Source organism: Stomoxys calcitrans, chromosome 4, assembly GCF_963082655.1.
Source record: "Stomoxys calcitrans chromosome 4, idStoCalc2.1, whole genome shotgun sequence".
In the NCBI taxonomy this organism is placed as follows: Eukaryota; Metazoa; Arthropoda; class Insecta; order Diptera; family Muscidae; genus Stomoxys; species Stomoxys calcitrans.
In genome coordinates, this window is record NC_081555.1 from 53,764,513 (window position 1) to 53,787,499 (window position 22,987).

At 38.0% G+C, this 22,987-nt stretch overlaps 1 long non-coding RNA gene across 1 annotated transcript; it reads left to right on the top strand.

Moving 5' to 3' along the window:
* Positions 1-355: 355 nt before the first annotated feature.
* LOC106091955 (uncharacterized) lies at positions 356-20,640 on the top strand. Its single transcript, XR_001222072.2, has 2 exons — positions 356-461; positions 20,291-20,640. It is a non-coding gene; the product is annotated as an uncharacterized LOC106091955 (long non-coding RNA).
* Positions 20,641-22,987: the final 2,347 nt, after the last annotated feature.

The following is a 22,987-nucleotide window of genomic DNA, read 5'->3' on the forward strand; positions in this document are numbered from 1 at the left end:
CCCCACGCTATCAATTGCTCATCTATTTTGAAGAATACAGATTTAATATAAAACATTGCAATTATAAATCTAATAAAACTTTACCTTTTTTGTCCCAGCCAAGTATTGATCCAAGAACCTTCTGTTTACAAAGCAGACGCTCTACGCATTAATCTACATCAGTATTGTTTGAGTCTTCGATTATTTTCACACTTAAATATAAAATAACAACACAAAAGCAAAACATTTTCTCACTTCTTTTCATCAAAGAAGGCCATGCTTATTTTGTTCAGCTTTGTCATATTCTACAATATTTATAGACACAATGTCTCACCATTTGAAGTGTGTTTATTAATTGTTCTTAATTTCAAACCTGTGTTAGTGAAGTCAAGAAATGTGCATGGGAATCAACGTTTTATTTATATTGAACCAGAACTCTTTATTTCTTTAAGTAGTTCATTCAGTAATTAATATCAGAAAAGGTATTGTCAAGTATGATATGCTTTGGCCAATGTTTATTAAAGTTCTGGCCTATTTCAAAAATAATCATTTAAGGAAAATTACCAACTCCACCTGAATTGTAAGCTATTTTATCTATACTCACCATTAGCTAGTTTTATTCGTACAACGTTTTTTTTCTCTCCACTTTACTTTAATTGGCTTTGACAGACGAACGTAGAACAGCGTTCCAAGCGCCTCGATCTTATGCGCTCATTCTAAAATCTCTGACACCAAGTTTCGAGGTGTCTCCCACAACTTGATCTTTCCATCGGGCTTTTGGTCTTCCCGGTTTGCGTGTACAACCATGTTTGCCTTCAAAAGACTTCTTTGATGGAGCTTCTTCATCCATTCTGACAACATTACCTAGCCAACGCAGCCGATGTATTTTGATGTGTGTAACTATACTATCGTCGTCATACAGCTCATATAGCTCGTGGTTCATACGTCGCCTATATTCTATTATCGCAAACTGGTCCATATATTTTACGAAGAATCTTTCTCTCAAATACTCCAAGCACTGCCTCATCTGCTTTCACAAGTACCCATGCTTCAGAACCATATAACAGCACGGAGAATCAGTGTCTTGTATAGTGTAATCTTCGTCTGGTGAGAGGTGGCCTTGTTTCTATACTGCTTACTTAGTCCAATGTAGCATCTGTATGCCAGTATTATTCTTCTTAATCACAAAACTGGTGTCATTCGTTTCGGTTACAGCGGTGCCGGTGGAGATAAAGTTACTGACTGTCTCAAGGTTGTTGTTACCAATTTCTCCATTTTCTTTATCTGCTCGGTTGTGCAAGGCTTTTTGGGAGTTGAAACCATCCATTTCGTCTTATCTCCATTTACTGCCAGACCCATTTTCACTGACTCTCTTTCGATTCTTTCAAAGGCTGCAATTACTACTTCCGATGACCGATGTGTTCTCTTGTGATTAGTGTGCCATATCTATTCACATCTGCATCTCGTATAATCTTCTCCAACTGGATATTAAAGAGATCACACGATTGGCTGTCTCCTTGTCTGAAACCTCGTTTGGTATTGAATTGTTCGGAGAGATTCTTTCCTATTCTTGCTGAGGAACGCGTATCAGCAAGTGTCATCCTGCAGAGTCTTATTAATTTTGCAGGGATACCAAACTCAGACATGGCTTGAAATACCTTTAAACGTAAAGGAGTATCGAAGGTGGCTTTGTAGTTAATAAAGAGGTGGTAGGTGTTGATTTGTCCTTCTCGAGTCTTTTCCAGGATTTGGCGCAGTGTGAATATCTGGTTTAGGGTGGATTCACCTGGTCTAAAGGCGCATTGATTATCTCATTGACTTTAGGTTTTAATCTTTCACACAGTACGCTCGAGAGTATCTTGTATGCGATGGGGGGGAGACTTATTCCTCTGTAGTTGGCACATTCCGTCTTGTCTCCTTTTTTGTGTACGGGACATAGTATGCTGAGGTTCCAATCATCAGGTATGCGTTCTTCTAGCCATATTGCGCAAATAAACTGATATATACGCCTTATCAGCATGCCGCCTCAGGTTTTAAGTAGTTCAGTGGGTAATCCATCGGCTCCTGCCGCATTGTTGTTCTTTAGTCGGGTGACTGCTACTTGGACCTCATTCTGACTAGGAGGTAAACAATCTATACCATCATCAGGGATTGGTTATGCGGTATCTTCTTCGCGTCGGACACTAGCAGTTGGGTAAAATGTTCTTTCTATATCCTCAGCAAGTTGTCTGTGTCAGTTACCAGATTTCCTTCTTTGTTGCTGCAGGAGGATGTGCTTGCACCAAAGCCATCGGTTTGATGTTTAATTCTTTGGTAGAATTTCCGGACTTCATTCTGACTCCTGTAAATATCTATTCGCTCACACTCACGTCTTTCAATTTCCTTTTATTACCCTTCACCATAGGATGGGGGTATACTAATTTCGTCATTCTGTTTGTAACACCTCAAAATATGCGTCTAAGACCCCATAAAGTATATATATTCTTGATCGTCATGTCATTTTAAGTCGATCTAGCCATGTCGGTCTATCCGTCAGTCTGTCGAAAGCACGCTTACTTTCGAAGGAGTAAGCCAGCCGCTTGAAATTTTGCACAGATACTTTTTATTAGTGTAGGTCGCTTGGTATTGTAAATGGGCCAAATCAGTTCATGTTTTGATATAGCTGCCATAAAAACCTATCTTGGGTCTTGAATTCTTGAGCCTTAGAAGGCGCAATTCTTATCCGATTTTATTGAAATTTTGCACATAGTGTTTTAGTATGACTTTCAACAACTACGCTAAGTGTGGTTTTAATCGGTCCATGTTTTGATATAACTGCCATATAAACCGATCTTGGGTCTTGACTTCCTGAGCCTCTAGAGGGCGCAATTCTCGTCCGATTTGACCAAACTTTTGCACGCGGTGTTTTAGTATCACTTTTAACAACTGTGCTAAGTATGATTCAAATAGGTTCATAACCTGGTATAGCTGTCATATAAACCGATCTTGGATCTTGACTTTTTGAGCCAATAGAGCGCGCAATTCTCATCCGATTTGGCTGAAATTTTGCATGAGGTGTTTTGTTATGACTTCTAATAACTGCGCCAAATATGGCTCAAATCGGTATTGAACCTGATATAGCTGCTATATAAACCGATCTGGGATCTTGACTTCTTGAACCTCTAGAGGGCGCAATTCTTATCCGATTTGGCAGAAATTTTGTACAACGGCTACTTTCATGACCTTCAACATACGTGTCTTATATAGTCTGAATCGATCAATAGCTTGATACAGCTCCCATATAAACCTATCTTCCGATTTTGCGTCTTAAGCCCCTACAAGGCGCAATTCTTATCCGAATGAACTGAAATATTACACAATAACTACTACAATGTTCAGCATTCATTTTTGGTCGGACTATAACTTGAAATAGCTCCAATAGAATAACAGTTCTTATTCAATATTCTATGTTTGTCTAAATAGAGATACCGCGCATAGCACGCTCTTACTTGTTTAGGTTAAAATGAAACGGATGGTCACGTCCGTTAGTAAATAGGAAATCAGACTTTAAATCCTACTAAATCCTACATATATTGAAATATCTTGTATGTAGGATATGAACAGTATAAGTATGGCCGGGCCGTATCTTTGCAACCCACCACCATGGCTTCTGCGTAAAATTGGCACAAAATAAAATTAGTTGAAAGGCACAATTTTACTCTACGTACTTAATTTCTGCCAGACCAGGCAAAAATTAAAGTTTCTGAGAGCCAAATAAGGATAATTGAGGGATCGGTTTATATGGGAGTTACATCAGGTTAAAGACCAATTTGGACTGTACTTGGCACAGATGTTGGAAGTCATAATAAAACAGAATGTTCAAAATATTCGCCAAATTGGACAAATGTTGTGGCTTCTAAGGGATCCAGACGGTTTATATGGGAGCTATATCAGGTTATACACAGTACTTGACACTGTTGTTGGAAGTCGTAACAGAATACTACATGCAAAACTTTAGCTAAATTAGACAATAATAACGGACTGCAGGCGCTCAGGATGTCAAATTGGATGATTGTATGGGAGCTATGTCAGATTATAGACCGATTTCAGCCGTACTTGGTACAGTTGTTAAAAATCCTAAAAGAACACTGCAAGCAAAATTTTTTTTTTTTTTTATAACATAATTTTTTTTGCATTTAATCTGTATTCAAGCTTAAGAGACTGACGAAGAGGCTGACGACATTAAAGCATATGAAGAAATCTTTATGATGAAAATATCTTTCGTTCAGTATAGGATTTTATTGCCTTGCTAATAAATCTCATAAAAACTTGGAAGAATTTTTATATCTTGGCCATTTAATATCAGCATGTCGTCGTCTAATTGGAAATACACTAATTAAGTCGTAAATATCGAGCAACACAAAGTTCGCCAACAAGTTGTGACACATATTTGCTCATGGCTTTATTACTACCGAAGCATTTGGGGACAAGGCCATTGTCATCGTTGTTATTGTTTAGCCATAAATCGCCACAAAGAATTAAAAGGCATGGGCACGAACCAACCTAATGAACCATAGACAATCACCAGCCTTCTAAAAATTATTGCCTGTTAACAAATCTCTTAAATTATTGTGAGATGGATATCTGTAAAAAAATGCAAAGTTGGGCAAAGCCGACTATTTGATGCCCTCTACCACATTGGGCTGGCCAAGTCATTGATATATAAATTTTAAATAAAAAATTTCGAATAAAATTCATACATATGCAAATTGTGGGATTCATAGAGGTAATCGCAATGTGCAAAATTTTGGGAAGATCGCTGATAAATGGGATTGCAAAGACTAAAAAGTGCAAATCGGGTAATACTATATATATCAAAATAAATCACTAAATTATTACAGTATTAGTTAAAATCGGACGAGAATACATACGGGAGATATGTTTAAATCTGGATCGACGAATATCCGTTTGTATTGTAAAATAAGAAGATCAGTTGATAAATATATTTAGATCTAAACCGATTTCCTTGAAATCGGGTCAGGGTCCATAAAATAAACTTTCGTGCAATATTTTATGAGTACCGGCTAACAAAGTCACGATTGAAAAACTATTTTTCAATGAAGCATGAATAATAATTGTTTTCATGCGTCTCAAATCATATAGCATTTGAATATACAAAATCAATATATAAAAGTAAAAAGGAGTTATTCCCGTGGACATCCCCCATCTCGGATATATATGTAAACCATCATTCGTCATAATCCGGTGAAAAATTCATAATTTATACCCTCATAGCAGCTGTATCGAAGTATGGTCCGATTTGGACCAAATTCTACACAGATATTGAATGGTCTAATAAGTACAAGTCATTGTTCAATTTTGCATAACTAAATATTGTTGTTTTTGGTAGCTATGTACAAATGTAGACCGATATGAACCATATACGACTCGAATGTCGAAAAGCCTAACATGAGTTACTGTGTCAAATTTCAGCGAAATCGGATTATGAATGTGCCTTTTATGGGGCCACGACTTTAAATCGAGAGATCGGTCTAACTGGCAGCTATATCTAAACCTGGACCGATCTGGGCGAAATCAAAGAAGGATGTCGAAGGCCCCATCACATCTCACTGTCACAAATTTCAGCAAAATCTTATATATAAAAATCAATTTGTGTTTGTTTGTAGATTTGTTTGTTCGTTTCTATGTTTGTATGTTTGTGTTTTCCTTATAGACTCAGAAACGGATGAACCGATTTTCTTGAAATTTTCACAGGTGGTGCATAATGATCCCGTGGTGAATATAGGGTACTACATTTTATGATATCTGAAGCGGGAGCGGATACTCCCCCTTACCCTAATTTTCAGAAACACCAGATCCCGTAGATGGGTGATGCGATTTAAGCGAAATTTTGTCTGCTCTCTTATAGTAACGTACAAAAAAAGTTTTGTATCCGAATTTTGGATGGGGTACCTAGGGGGGCAGCCCTATCCCGAAACCTACCATATATATATACACCAATCACGACAATATGGGACTCAAATGAAAGGTATTTAAGATTAGAAAACGAATCTGATATCCAATTGTCGAACCAAGTGTTTGGGGGACCCCAACCCTCAAAACACCCCAAAACCTGACATATTTACCGACCATGGCAATATTGGGCTCAAATGAATGGTAGTTGCGAGTAGGATACGAATCTGATATCCAAATGTGGGACCAAGTTTCTGGGGATCCACTCCTTCCGCCAAACACCCCCTAAACAGGACTTACTTTATTTGAGTGTAGAATACGAATCTGATATCCAGTTTTGGGACCAAGTGTTTGGGGCCGCCCATCCCCATGAACATCCCCCAAAGAGGACGAATTTAAGACCAAAGCAATATGGGGTTCAAATTAAAGATCTTTGGAAGTAAAGAACTAATCTATAAGGGCAACCCCACCACCATAACACCCAAATAGGAAGTATTTACTGACCATTGTAATATAAGGTTTTTTAGAGTCGAACACGAATCCGGTTTTTTAGAGTCAAACACAAATCCGATATATATTTTCAAGACCAACTCACTGAGTGGCCGCCCACCCACCAAGCCGGCCATGTTTGCCGACTAAGGAAATATGGGGCTCAAATTAAAGTTATTTGGGAGTAAACCGCGTATCTGATATCAATATTCGGGAAAAGTGTCTATGGGGCCGCCCCACCCCCACAATACTACCCAAATAGTAAGTATTTTCTGACTATTGTAATTTGAGGCTCAAAGAAGAGGATTTTAAAGTCGAACACGAATCCGATATATATTTTCAAATCCAACTCACAGAGTGGCCGCCCATGCCCTAAAAACATCCCCCAAGCCTGTAATTTTTGCCGACTATGGAAATATATTTTTAGGGCCAATAACCCAAACCGGACATATTTGCTGACTTTTGCATGTTTTTTGCAAGGAGTTTAAATTAGATTAGAAAACGAATTTGATGTCCAATTTTGAGGGCAATGGCAATATGGGGTTTAAATAAATGATATGTAGATATATGAAAATAGAGCACGTTGCTGATTTATTTTCCGGGTTTAGTGTTTGGGGGACCACCCCAATCGCCAAAACACCCCCTATTTGTGCATATTTACCGACCATGTCAATGTGGAGCTTAAATGAAAGGCATTTGGGGTAGAGCAAGAATTGATACTTATTTTCGGAACCAATTTTATGGAGGTCTACCTCTTTCCCAAAATACCCCACAAACAGCAATTTTTTACTGACCATCGCAAAATGGGGCTCAAATAAAGGTATTTGGGAGTAGAATACGAATTTGATATCCAAATGTAGGACCATGTATTTAGGGCAACACCCCTGTCCCAAAACCCCCCCAAAAGGGAAAAAAAATTTTCAAACATACCAATATGTGGCTCAAATGAAAGGTATTTGAGATTAGAAATCGAATTTTGGGGTTATGTGTTTGGGGAACGCCTCATCCTGTAAACTCCTCTTAAGCCAAAGGCAATATGGGGTTTAAATAAATGGTATTTGAGAGAAGAGCACGATGATGATATTTTTTCAGGGCCAAGTGTCTGGGGTACCACCTCTCCCCCGAAAACACCACTAAATCAGACATCATGAGAATATCGGGCCAAACTAAAATTCGTAGACCAATAAAGATCATATGCGATTCAGATATAGGCACTTATATTGTTCAACTCTTAGTCAAGTTAGCATGGTATTTCACTAAAAGATCTTCGAAAATAAATATGAAAAGGAAACTTTTGTTAAAGAAGGCGCAGCGGAGCAAGCCCGGGTCAGCTAGTCGAATAATAAATGTGGCATTTATGGGCCTAAGACCCTAAATCGGCGGATCGGTCTATATGTGAGCTATATCAAGAGGTAGTCTGATATAGCCCATTTTCGAACTTAACCTGTTTATGGGCAAAAAAAGAATCTGTGCAAAGTTGCAGCTCAATATCTCTTTTTTTAAAGACTGTAGCGTGATTTCAACAGACAGATGGACGGACATGGCTAGATCGTCTCAGATTTTTACGGTGATCAAGAATATATAAACTTTATGGGGTCTTAGACGAATATTTCGATGTATTGCAAACGGAATGACAAAACGAACATACCCCAATCCTTCGGTGGTGGCTATAAAAATATATCAGCCCTGCATAACCAGTTGTTTGGCTTTTTAATTTTTATGCATCTGTAAACAGATTCGTACGTTAATCTACCGTATGTTTTGAAAGCATGCTAAACATTTGGGTTTTCTTTATTATACCCTATACCATAGGATGGGGGTATACTAATTTCGTCATTCTGTTTGTAACTCATCGAAAAATATTCGTTTGGACTTCATAATGTATACACATTCTTGATCGCCATGACATTATAAGTCTGTCTGTCGAAAGCATGCTAACTTTCGAAGGAGTAAAGCTATTCACTTGAAATTTTGGACAAATACTTCTTATCAGTGTAGGTCGGTTGAGATTGTAAAAGGACCATATCGGTTCATGTCATATCATAGATGTCATATAAACCGATCTTGCGACTAGAGGGCACAATTCTTATCCGATTTAGCTGAAATTTTGCAATTGGTGTTTTGTTATGGTTTCCGACAACTGTGCTAAGTATAATTGGAATCGGCTTATAACCTGATATAGCTGTCATATAAACTGATCTTGGATCTAGACTTCTTGAGCCAACAGAGGGCGCAATTCTTATCCGATTTGGCTAACATTTCGTACAATGGCTTCTCACATTATCTTTGACATACGTATTACATATGGTCGGAATCGGTCTTTAGCCTGATACAGCTTCCATATAAACGGATCTCGCTATTTTACTTCTTGAGCCCCTAAAGGACGCAATTATTTTTCGAAATGGATGAAATTTTACACAATGACTTCTAATATTGTTTCTAACATTCAATTCGATTATAATCCGAATCAGACTATAGTTTGATATATCTGTTTAAGAAAAGGTCTTCTAGCCTTTTCATGCATTCTTGGATGTCTGCTTCCTATCCTCTGTCTTTTGTAATTTTGCTGCCAAGATAGAAAAAGTTATCAACATCTTCAATAACATGGCCGTTTATATTGAGCGGTGTCAGATTTGTTATTCATATCCTCATCAATTTGTTTTTAGCCACGTTTATTTTCAGGCACATTTTGGCCGCGTTTTCAATCAAGAGTAACAATTTTGCTTTTAAGTGCTCAATGTCGACAGGGAAGTTGTTTGTACTCCAGCAAATGCCAAAGGGTGCCTCAGCATATGTCGCCTCTAAGACAAAATGTAGTAGAATCCAAAATAGCTTCGGCGATAAGATGTACCCCGTCTTTTCGGGATCTTTTCCATTGAAAAGGGCTAAAACTTCTGCATTCCTATACAGCTCTCTAATTAGCGTCACTATCTTTTCTCTCATGCCCTAATTCAACAGCGTACTTCACACAGAGCTTCGCAAAACTGTGTCAAAAGCACGCTCGAAGTCGATGGATAAGAGGTATAGGTGTGTATTGGGTTCTGCAGACTGTTCAATGATGACACGAAAAGAGTTGATGTGGTCGGCACAATAACGATCTGGCGAGAAACTCGCGTATTCCTTCCGCAAAATGCTGTCAAGCGCAGGCGAAATTCGCTGCAGCAGAATCCTTGTCATTGTCTTATTTATTGCGTTTAGCCGATTTATCCCTCTCCAGTTTTTACAATGGGTGAGGTCACGATACTTTGGAATCGTGGCTCTGATTGCCTTCCGGCTGCTATGCTATTGGTGTTGTTTGTTTTGTTGTATTCTATTTGCTATTGTTGTTTGATATAAGTCGTAACAATTAAGTACGGACTTAGTAGGGCTAAGCTTTTATATGGGTATTGCTTTTGAACATATAGTATTTTCAGAATATTTTTCGAATATGTTGAGTTTTTTAACAAAACTATGGGAAAATTTTTATATATACGGCTTTGTAAGACAACCCTGCAAGGAAAGGCAAAAGTCGGGCGGGGCCGACTATATAATAACATACACCTACCGTATAGGTAGAAAGTGGGAGCTATATCTAATTTTGAACCAATTTTAATGGACCTTAGCGAATGTTTTAAGATGTATATGAAATTCTGAAGCAATATTAAAAGTCAAAAGAAAATCCCTCCTGCCAAAATGTAGAGAGAATCGGCTAACAAATGACCATTTTATTGTATATTACTGCTAATCGGATGATCATATATATGGGAGCTATATTCGAATCCGAACCGAGTTTTTCCAAATTTTAATAGGCTTCGTCTCTAGACCAAAACACAGACCTGTTTCAAATTGGAAGACGATTGAATAAAAATTGCGACCTGCAGTTTGTACACAAATTAACATGGACAGACGGACATAGCTAAATCGAAACAGAGAGTGATATTGAGTCGATGGTACACTTATCAATGAGTCATTCTCTCTTCTCTCTTACAAACAAAGGCATTAAGTTATAATACCTTGTACCACAGCAGTGGTGTAGGGTATAAAAAAAAACATATTTTATGAGGGAGACTTCCATGAGGCGTTCATGAACCAGGTTTCAAATATCTTGAGAGTTTTAGAACAGGATACACACATTTCATGTGGTGATAAACATTTCTTATTACACTCATTCCTGCTTCCTGATATATTCTCTTGGATTTCTACAAAGCATGAACCAGTTCAATCTTCTAGGTAAAAAAGCATGAATTTAAAATATTCTCTGGTATCTCAAAATATCGCATTTCTACTTGCGAGTATTATCAACACTACTATGCTGCCTAGCACGTATTTGGTTAAGTCATCACACATTATGAAAGGTAAATTGTTTTTACGCTTAGCAATAAAATATGAGATGGCATTTCATTCCTGCGTTTATTCTTAAGTGGGCGAAGAAGTGTATTCAAGGTGCATGAATGAGGAATTTTCGTAACTTCTACACAGCGCCCTTGTATCATCACTCGTCCCTATTTTGTTGCAAAGGACTTCTGAAAAATGTACCAACTGCAAGACATGTCTCGTCATTCAAAGTTAGCACCGCAATCAAATTGCTGATTCATATTTCAGCATTTGAAGGATTACCTCTTAGGAACAACAAGTCATGACAAAGTCCCCCTTTTGGAAATTTACTTTTCCCAGGAATGCATGTCGACAATATGCTATGAGTCTTTGCAACTTGTCTTGTTTGTCTTGTCTGTTTTCCACAAAGAAAACGAAAGGGAAAATTTGTTGTTACCACCTACCGGGACGTATCAAATTCGAGTTTGTCACTACTCGTTTTTGATCCATGCAATCAAAGATAAAATCTACAGCTTAGAAACAGTATGCATGTGTATGCATTGGGTAGATAAATCACTTAAAAGGGGATTTGCACCTGAGAAACTGCCATTGAGAAGTAGCATGTGATATAAAAGTCGAAAGGCGAAAAAAGAGATTTTGGGTTACTTCGCAATCTCTTAATCCATGTATTAAACAATTTCAAAGAGGTTAACATTGTTTCTCCTTAAGATGACCATACTCTAATCAACGTTCTTTTACAAATACACTTTGAAACAAGTAAAAAGGCGTTAAGTTCCACCGGGCCGAACTTTGGATACCCACCACCTCGGGTATATACGTAAATCACCATTCATCATAATCCGGTGAAAAATTAATAATTTATGCCCCAATAGCAGTTATAACGAAATATATACCGATTTGGACAAAATACTAATAAGTACAAGTCTTTGTTCAATTGTGTATAACAAAATATTGGTCTTTTTAGTAGCTATATCTAACAAGTAAAAGCGTGCTAATTTCGGCCGGGCCGAATCTTATATACCCTCCACCGTGGATCGCATGTGTCGAGTTCTTTTCCCGGATATAGGAAAAGATTTGCTCTGCTATTAGAGCGATATCAAGATATAGTCCGGTTTGAACCACAATTAAATTATATATAGGAGACCTGTGTAAATGCCAGCCAATTCGAATATGAATTGCGCCCTTTGGGCGCTCAAGAAGTAAAATAGATAGATCGATTTATATGGACGACGTATCGGGCTATAGACCGATTAAGACCATAATAAACACGTATGTTGATGGTCATGAGAGCATACGTCGTACGAAATTTCAGGCCAATCGGATAATAATTGCGACCTCTAGAGGCTCAAGAAGTCAAGATCCCAGATCGGTTTATATGACAGCTATATCAGGTTATGAACCGATTTGAAGCTTATTTAACACAGTTGTTGAAAGTAAGAATAAAATACGTCATGCAAAATTTCAGCCAAATCGGATAGGAATTGTGCCCTCTAGCAGCTCACGAAGTCAAGTCCCCAGATCTGTTAATATGACAGTTATATCAGGTTATGAACCGATTTGAACCATACTTGGCACAGTTGTTAAATATCATAACAAAACACGTAGTGCCAAAATTATTCAAATCGAATAAGAATTGCGCACTCTAGAGGCTCAAGAAGTCAAGACCCAAGATCGGTTTATATGACAGCTATATCAGGTTATGAACCGATTTGAACCATACTTGGCACAGTTGTTTGATATCATAACAAAACACGTCGTGCAAAATTTCATTCCAATCGGTTAAGAATTGCGCACTATAGAGGCTCAAAAGTCAAGATCCAAGATCGGTTTATATGGCAGCTATATCAGGTTATGAACCGATTTGAACCATACTTAGCACAGTTTTTGGATATCATAACCAACCACGTCGTGCAAAATTTCATTCCAATCGGATAAGAATTGCGCACTCCAGAGGCTCAAGAAGTCAAGACCCCAGAACGGTTTATATGGCAGCTATATCAAAACGTGGACCGATATGGCCCATTTACAATACCAACCGACCTACACTAATAAGAAGTATTTGTGCAAAATTTCAAGCGGCTAGCTTTATTCCTTCGGAAGTTAGCGTGCTTTCGACAGACAGACGGACGGACGGACTGACAGACGGACGGAAAGACGGACGGACATGGCTAGATCGACATAAAATGTCGCGACGATCAAGAATATATATACTTTATAGGGTCTCAGACAAATATTTCGAGTAGTTACAAACAGAATGACGAAATTAGTATACCCCCAGGAAATCGTGATCGATCTAGACCAAATTGCAGATATATGTCGAGGGGCTTAACTTTACTCTCTGTCCCACATTTCGGCAACATCGGACAATAAATGAGCCTCTATGGGCCCAAAACATTAAATCGAGAGATCAGACTATATGACAGCTATATCCAAATCTAGAACGACCTGAGTCAAATTGAAGATGGATATCGAAGGGCCTAACACAACTCGCTATCCCAAATTTCGGCAACATCGGCAATAAATCCACCTTTTATGACCCCAAAAACCTCAAACCGAGAGATCGGTCTATATGACAACTATATCCAAATCAGGACCGATCTGTGTCATATTACAGAAGTATGTCAAGGGGCTTAACTTAACTCAACGTCTCAAATTTCGGCGACATCCGACATTAAATGCACCTTTTATGGGCCCAAAACCTTAAATCGACAGATCGGTCAATATGGCAGTTATATATCCAAATCTGATCCGATCAGGATCGGATTTGGATGGCGAAGGGCCTAACACAACTCACTGTACCAAATTTCAGCGAAATCGGATAATAAATGAGGTTTTTGTTGGCCTAAAACCCTAAATCGGAATATCGGTCTATATGGCAGCTATATGCAAATCTGGATCGATCTGGGCTAAATCGACGAAAGCTGTAGAAATGTATAACACAACTCACTGTCCCAAATTTCAGCAAAATCGGATAATAAATGTGGCTTTTATGGGCCTAAGACCCTAAATCGGAGGATCGGTCTATATGTCAGCTATATCCAAATCTGGATGGATCTGAGCTATATCAAGATATAGTCCGATATAGCCAATCTTCGAACTTAACCTGTTTATGGACAAAAAAAAAAGAATCTGTACAAAGTTTCAGCTCAATATCCCTATTTTTAAAGACTGTAGCGTGATTTTAACAGACAGACGGACGGACATGTCTAGATCGTCTTAGATTTTTACGCTGATCAAGAATATATATACTTTATAGGGTCGGAAATGGATATTTCGATGTGTTGCAAACGGAATGACAAAATGAATATACCCCCATCCTTCGGTGGTGGGTATAAAAACTATTTAATGATTTTATTATACCCTCCACCAAGGATGGGGGTATACTAATTTCGTCCTTCTGTTTGTAACAGCTCGAAATATGCGTCAAAGACCCCATAAAGTATACATATTCTTGATCGTCGTGACATTTTAAGTCGAACTAGGCACGTCCATCCGCCAGTCTGTCTGTCGAAAGCACGCTAACTTTTGAAGGTGAAGAGGTGGCGGCTTGAAATTTTGCACAAATACTTCTTATTGGTGTAGGTCGGTTGGAATTGTAAATGGGCCAAATGGGTCCATGTTTTGATATAGCCGCCATATAAACCGATCTTGGGTCTTGACTTCTTGAGCCTATAGAGGGCGCAATTCTCATCCGATTTGACTAAAGTTTTGCACGTAGTGTTTTGGTAGCACTTCTAACAACTGTCCTAAGTATGGTTCAAATCGGGTTATAACCTGGTATAGCTGCCATATAAACCGATCTTAGGTCTTAACATCTTGAGATTTAAGAAGGCGGAACTCTTATCCGATTTGACTGAAATTTTGCACATAGTGTTTTGATATCACTTCCAACAACTGCGCGAAGTATGGTTCAAATCGGTCCATAACCTGATATAGCTGCCATATAAACCGATCTTGGGTCTTGACTTCTTGAGCCACTAGAGGGCGCAATTCTTATCCGATTTGAATGAAATTCAGCACGAAGTATTTTGTTATGATATCCAACAACTGTGCCAAGTATGGTTTAAATCGGTCCATAACCTGATATAGCTGTCATATAAACCAATCTGGGGACTGGACTTCTTGAGCTTCTAGAGGGCGCAGTCCCTATCCGATGTGGCTGAAATTTTGCATGACGTATGTTATTATGATTATCGCTCTAATATCAGAGCAAATCTTTTTTTTATCCTTTTTTTTTGCCTAACAATAGATGGCGGGAAAAGAACTCGGCAAATGCGATCCATTGTGGAGGGTATACAATATTCGGCCCGGCCGAACTTAGCACGCTTTTATTTGTTTTCATTTATCATATGTTTGCCCAAAAAGGATATGTAAGATTCGGCCCGGCCGAACTTAGTACGCTTTTACTTGTTCTATTTCAAAAAGTCATTCAAAGAACATGACAATAGCTATCCATGGTGGATGGTATTTAAGAGTCGGCCTGTTCGAACTTAGTATGCTTTTACTTGTTATACCCTCCACCATAAGATGGGGGGTATACTAATTTCGTCATTCTGATTGTAACAAGTCGAAATATTCGTCGGAGACCCCATAAAGTATATATATTCTTGATCGTCGTGAAATTTTATGTCGATCTAGCTATGTCCGTCCGTCTGTCCGTCCGTCCGTCCGTCTGTCTGTCGAAAGCACGCTAACTTCCGAAGGAGTAAAGCTAGCCGCTTGAAATTTTGCTCAAATACTTCTTATTAGTGTAGGTCGGTTGGTGTTGTAAATGGGCCATATCGGTCTATGTTTTGATATAGCTGCCATATAAACCGATCTTGGGTCTTGACTTCTTGAGCCTCTAGAGTGCGCAATTCTTATCCGATTGGGATGAAATTTTGCACGACGTGTTTTGTTATTATATCCAACATCTGTGCTTAGTATGGTTCATAACCTGATATAGCTGCCATATAAACCGATCTTGGGTCTTGACTTCTTGAGCCTCTAGAGGGCGCAATTCTTATCCAATTTGAATGAATTTTGGCACGTAGTATTTTGTTATGATATCCAACAACTATGCCAAATATGGTTTAAATCGGTTCATAACCTGATAAAGCTGCCATATAAACCGATCTGGGGTCTTGACTTCTTTAGCCTCTAGAGTGCGCAATTCTTATCCAATTTGAATGAATTTTGGCACGTAGTATTTTGTTATGATATCCAACAACTATGCCAAATATGGTTCAAATCGGTTCATAACCTGATATAGCTGTCATATAAACAGTTCTGGGGACTTGACTTCTTGAGCTTTTAGAGCTTCTAGAGGGCGCAATTTCTATCAGATTTGGCTGAAATTTCGCAAGACGTTTTTTATTGTTATTTTCAACAACTATGTCAAATAGAGTACAAGTCGGTTCATAACCTGATATAGCTGCCATATAAACCGATCTGGGATCTTGACTTCTTGACCCCTAGAGGACGCAATTATTATCCGATATGCCTGAAATTTTGTACGACGGATCCTCTTATGACCATCAACATACGTGTTTATTATGGTTTGAATCGGTATATAGCCCGATACAGATCCTAAATAAATCGTTCTCTCTATTTTACTTCGTGAGCCCCCAATGGGCGCAATTCTTATACGAATTGGCTGAAATTTTACACAGGTCTCCAACATATAATTAAATTGTGGTCCGAACCGGACCATATCTTGATATCGCTCTAATAGCAGAGCAAATCTTTTCTTATATCCTTTTTTTTTGCCTAAGAGATGCCGGGAAATGAACTCGACAAATGCGATCCATGGTGGAGGGTATATAAGATTCGGCCCGGCCGAACTTAGCACGCTTTTACTGGTTTTATATTCACATTTTTTGATGTACGGGTATGGCACATACTTTCTGCAGTCAATTTCATTGTGAGTTTAACAGCAATTGACTGTATGATTTAACAATTATTTTCACATTCCTTGAAACATTTTGTATGCGCTTTTAAAAAGCGTTTCCGTTAAATGATTCCATTACTATGTAATATAGGAAGTATTTAAAAACTTTACCAAGAACTTTAGTTTTGCAACGACGAATAAAGTCTGTATTTGCTTGTGTCTCTAGCGCTGTAGGAACAACTCGGAGTCTTGATAGTTTTTCGCAAAAGCTTTGATGGTGCTCATCCAGAATGCATGAACCTTTCATGGACGTTCCTTGTACATCGTGCTGTTATCATCTCGAAAGTCATTGATCTTTGATATATGACTTTGAAAAATTACCTTAATTATGCTACTTATTACCCACAAGTATCCACATGGTGTGTTTCACTAACCCCACAGACAACATGCAATCAACTATGTTTTTGCGGTCAAAACATTTCTTAATTTGAAATTCGGGAACAATATTAACGTATTGGCAGTAGCTTGCAACAATTTTTCCTCAAAAATTTAATTTTGTTCCCTTCTATACATAATAGGTTATGGAGTATGACTGCTATTCTGGCCCCACAAAATTAGACAAATCCTTCCTTATTTGCAAAAGGATGGCAGTATATTGATTTTGCCATACTGTTTGCTAAGACATACCAAAACATTAATCGTGAAAATATTTTTCTGCCCAGTACGTTTGTTGTCTGTTGTAGTTACACAAAAGTAGTCAAGCCGAAACAACTGAGTGGTTTCGATAGTTTTAACTAACATCAAAATTGGCATTAATTTCGGAAAAGTGCGTTATACTCGCATTACCATACTAGGCGTCTAAAAAATGGAAAGTAGATTTTTTGATTTTCTAATAATCAACAAGTAAAAAGGCGTTAAGTTCGGCCAGGCCGAACTTTGGATATCCATCACCTCGGTTATATATGTAAACCACCTTTCATCAAAATTCGGTGAAAATTGCATACCTTATGTTCCATATCAATTATATCAAAATATGTTCCGAATTGGACCAAATACTAATAAATACACTTGCTATATCTAAAAATTAACCGATATGAACTATATAACACGGATGTCGAAAAGCCTGACATAAGTCAATGTGCCAAATTTCAGTTAAATCGGATTATAAATGCGCCTTTTTTGGGGCCAAGACTTTAAATCGAGATATCGGTCTATATGGCAGCTATATGCAAATCTTGATCGATTTAGACCAAATTGCAGAAATATGTGGAGGGACTTAACTCTCTGTCGGCATTATCGGACAATAAATGCGCCTTTTATGGGCCAAAAATATATTTCTATATGGCAGCTATATCCAAATATGGACCGATCTGAGTGAAATTGAAGAAGGATGTCGAAGGGGCCAACACAACTCACTGTCCCAAATTGCGGCAACATCGGACAATAAATGCGCTTTTTCTGGCCCCAAAACCTAAAACCGAGAGATCGGTCTGTATGGCAGCTATATCCAAATCTTCACCGATCTGTGCCATAATGCAGAACTATGTCAAGGGGGTTTAACTTAACTCAATGTCCCAAATTTCGGCAACATCGGACAATAAATACACCTTTCATGGGTCTAAGGCCCTAAATCGGAGGATCGGTCTATATGACAGCTATATCCAAATCTGGACCGATCTGGGCCAAATTGACGAAAGATCTCGAAGGGCCAAACACAACTCATTATCCCAAATTTCAGCAAAATCGGAAAATAAATGTAGCTTTTATGGGCCTGAAACCCTAAATCGGAGGATCGGCCTATATGGCAGCTATATCCAAATCTGGACTGAACTGAGCCAAATTGACGAGGGATGTCGAAGGGCCTAAAATACTCACTGTACCAAATTTAAGCAAAATCGGATAATAAATGTGGCTTTTATTAGCCTTAGACCCTAAATCGGCGGATCGGTCTGTATGGGGGCTATATCAAGATATATTCCGTTATAGCCCATCTTCGAACTTAACCTGCTTATGGACAAAAAAGAATCTGTGCAAAATTTCGGCTCAATATCTCTATTTTTTAAGACTGTAGCGTGATTTCAACAGACAGACGGACGGACATGTCTTGATCGTCTTAGATTTTTACGCTGATCAAGAATATATATACTTTATAGGGTCGGAAATGGATATTTCGATGTGTTGCAAATGGAATGACAAAATGAATATACTCCCATCCTTCGGTGGTGGGTATACAAAACAAAACCCCATAAAGTATATATATTTTTGACCGTCGTGACATTTTAAGTCGAAATAGCCATGTCCGTCCGTCTGTCCGTCCGTCCATCCGTCTGTCTGTCGAAAGCACGCTAACATTCGAAGGAGTAAAGCAAGCCGCTTGAAATATGGCACAAACACTTCTTATTAGTGTAGGTCGGTTGGGGTTGTAAATGGGCTACATCGGTCCATATTTTGATACAGCTGCCATATAAACCGAACTTGGATCTTGCCTTCTTGAGCCACTAGAGGGCGCAATTCTTATCCGATTTGGCTAAAATTTCGCATGAGGTCTTTTATTATTACTTGCAACAACTGTGTTGAGTATGGTTGAAATCGGTCCATAACCTGATTTAGCTGTCATATGTTATGACTCCCAACATCTGTGCCAAATATGGTTTAAATCGGTCCATAACCTGATATAGCTGCCATATAGAGCGCGCTATTCTTATCCGATTTAGGTGAAATTTTTGTGCAACGTCTTCTCCCATGACCTTCGACATTCGTGTCAAATATGGTCTGAATCGGTGTATAGCCTGATACAGCATCCATATAAACCGACCTCCCTATTTTACTTTTTGAGCCCCTAAAGGGCTCAATTCTTATTCGAATTGGCATAAATTTTACACAATGACTTGTTCTATAGTCTCAAACATACAGTTTAATTACGGTCCGAATCGGAACATAACATGATATAACTCCAATAGCATAGCAATTCTTTTCTTTTATCCTTTGTTTGCCCATAAAGAGATTCCGTCAACAAATGCGGCAGCTATATTCAAATCTAGCTCCCATATAAACGATTTCTTGAGTCCTTAGAAACCGCAATTTTTGTTCCATTTGGCTGACATTTTTCATGCGGTGTTCTTTTACGACTTCCAACAACTGTGTCAAATACAGTCCAAATCATTCTATAACCTGATATAGCTGCCATGTAAACCAGTCCATCGATCATCCTTGTTCGGTTCCTAGAAGCTTTAATTTTTGATGGTTTGGCAGAAGTTTGGTATGTAGACTAAAATCACACCCTTCAACAAAATTAATTTTGTTTAAATTTTTTGCAGAATCCATGGAGGTGGGTTTCCCAGATCCGGCCCAGCCGAACTTGAAACGTTTTTACTTGATGATATTTCCCTTGTTTCCAAAGAAAATTTATATACAACTGTGAAATGAAATAAAACAAAATGAATTCATTAATTTAAGAAGAAATTGGCGTTTTAAGTGTAGAGCCTAAGTAATTTTACCTAGAAATCGCATCAGACTTGTTTTCAAACCGAGTGGGTTTCTTTTAAGGATATGGATTTCTTTCCTTAAAAATACAATGTTTTTTTATTAAGTAGCAGCAATTTTTTGTAATTGAGGACATCACATTATTAAGGCAACTCTTAATTAAGAATAACACTTAAAATGAAAATTATTCTCGTTTTCTTTCAGTTCGCTGAAATTTATGATTGCTGCAGTTGGTCCATTCCATAGCACAATTGGACGCTGCAATTCATTACGTTTCTTTTTTGCTCAAGCCATGTTGTTAATATGCATTGTCAAGGAAGAATGTCACTGGAACTAAGAAAAAGCCGTAACACTCGCAGCACTTCACATACATACTTATTCTCAACTATGAATAAAATTACCGACCAACAGCAAGAAAGGAAAATATGTTTAACAGTAAAGCCGTGGATTGTTTTGAAACTAGCAGCACATGTAACATGCTAAATATTTCTCACATTGTTAAAACCTGGTTTTAATATCTTATCGTTTTCAAATGGATTTTGTTTTCGCAATAAGTTCACCTCTTTTATTATCATCAACATTTTAGGAGACACTGAACTACAAACTGCTTGGAACCAAATTTGACAAACGTACAATATAATTAATTATGATCTTTAAAATCTCACAAGACTTTGTTGTACATATGCAACGATTGGGCTCCTTCATTACCCCTTCTTTTACCTGAATGATCAGACGGGGCCTCCCCTGCACCCAGACACACGTCCAACAAAAGCATATTCAACTTCCAAACTCATTTCATTTGAGTCCCATGCGAATCGGTCTATAAACTGATCCCTGAATTTGACTGTTTGAGCCCACAACTTTAACCTGATTCAGATGAAAATTGGCACAAAGACTTCTGTTCTGACTTAAAATATCCGTGCCAATTATGATCTGAATCGGTCAGTAAATAAATTTTCTTAATGCTAGCGTTGATTCTCAATTCTGATGTATTTTTATTATACCCACCATCGAACGATCCTGGCGAGACCATCAGAAAAAATTTGTCAGCGGTGGTTTTCCCCTCCTAATGCTGGCAACATTTGTGAGGTACTATGCCATGTAAAACTTCTCTCTAAAAAGCTGTCGCACTGCGGCACGCCGATCGGACTGGGCAATAAAAGGGAGGCCCCTTATCATTGAGCTTAAACTTGAATCAGACTGCACTCATTGATATGTGAGAAGTTTGCCCTGTTCCTAAGAGGAATGTTCATAGGCAAAATTTGCATTTACCACCGAACTATGGGGGCATATTCATATTGTCATTCCGTTTGCAACACATCGAAATATTCATTTCCGACCCTATAAAGTATTTATATTTATATTCTTGATCAGCGTAAAAATCTAAGACGATCTAGCCATGTCCGTCTGTCTGTTGAAATCATGCTACAGTCTTTACAAATAGAGATATTGAGCTGAAATTTTGCACAGATTCTTTTTTTGTCCATAAGCAGGTTAAGTTAAGACTATATCTTGATACAGCCCCCATATAGACCGATCCGCCGATTTAGGGTCTTAGGCTCATAAAAGCCACATTTATTATCCGATTTTGCTGAAATTTAGGACAGTGAGTTGTGTAACGCCTTTCGACATCCTTTTTCAATTTGGTCCAGATCGGATCAGACTTAGATATAGCTGCCATATAGACCGATCCGCCGATCAATTAAATTTCGTACAGATCGGTTCAGATTTGGATATAGATGCCATATAGACCGATTTCTCGATTTAAGGTTTTGGGGCCATAAAAGGCGCATTTATTGTCGGATTTCTCCAAAATTTGGGACAGTACGTTGTGTTAGGCTCTTCGACTCTTTTTTCTGCAACTTGGTCTAAATCGATCCAGATTTGGATATAGCTGCCATATAGACCGATATCTCGATTTAAAGTCATGGCCCAATAAAAGGCGCATTTATATTCCGATTTCACTGAAATTTGACACAGTGACGTATGTTAGGCTTTTCGACATCCGTTGCGTATATGGTTCAGTTCGGTTTATTTTTAGATATAGCTACTAAAAAGATCAAAATTTTGATTTACACAATTGAACAATGACTTGTACTTTGTTGTAGTATTTTGTCCAAATCGGAACATATTTCGATATAGCTGCCATGGAGCATAAGGTATGCATTTTTCCCCCGTTTTGACGAATGGTGGTTTACATATATGCTCGAGGTAGTGGGTATCCAAAGTTCGGCCCGGCCGAACTTAACGCCTTTTTACTTGTTTAATATTATATTTAGTACATTAGTACATTTTTATTTGATTTTTTATTGCAGGGTTTTTATTAATTTTGCAACAACAAAATTCTATATTTACTTCAGACTTCGTAACAGATTTTAAAGCTATTTGAACCATTACAAACTTTTGTTATTAAACATAGACAAACCACACTGAAGTACAAGAGGAAAATGTCCATGGAAACCAAGTGTAGAGTGTGTGTCACCTACGCTGGCACCATAGATGCGGGACAATCTTCGTGGGCAAATTGATTTCACTCCAATCTAGGAAACAGTTCACTAAGAAACCACCACATAAAGTATATCAAGAGAACGACTTTTAAACCCATGCTCTTAGTGGTTCACCAAACTTGCACTGTGAAACTTGATAAAGTTGTTATTTGCTCGATATAAAAAACAGCACAAGCTTCAGGGTAATTAACATACATTTTGATGTTATTTGCAAACTTTTTAGAAACAATGTGCTGATGTTATTTTATTACATGTTTTACCAAGTATGTAAATAGTTCAATTGTTCTCTTTGAAGGTATGAACAAAATATATGCGCATTGTTTTTAAAAATAAATTATGGCTTTTGTATTGCCATTAATTTTACATTGCTTGTAAATTATTCTATTGTAGAATG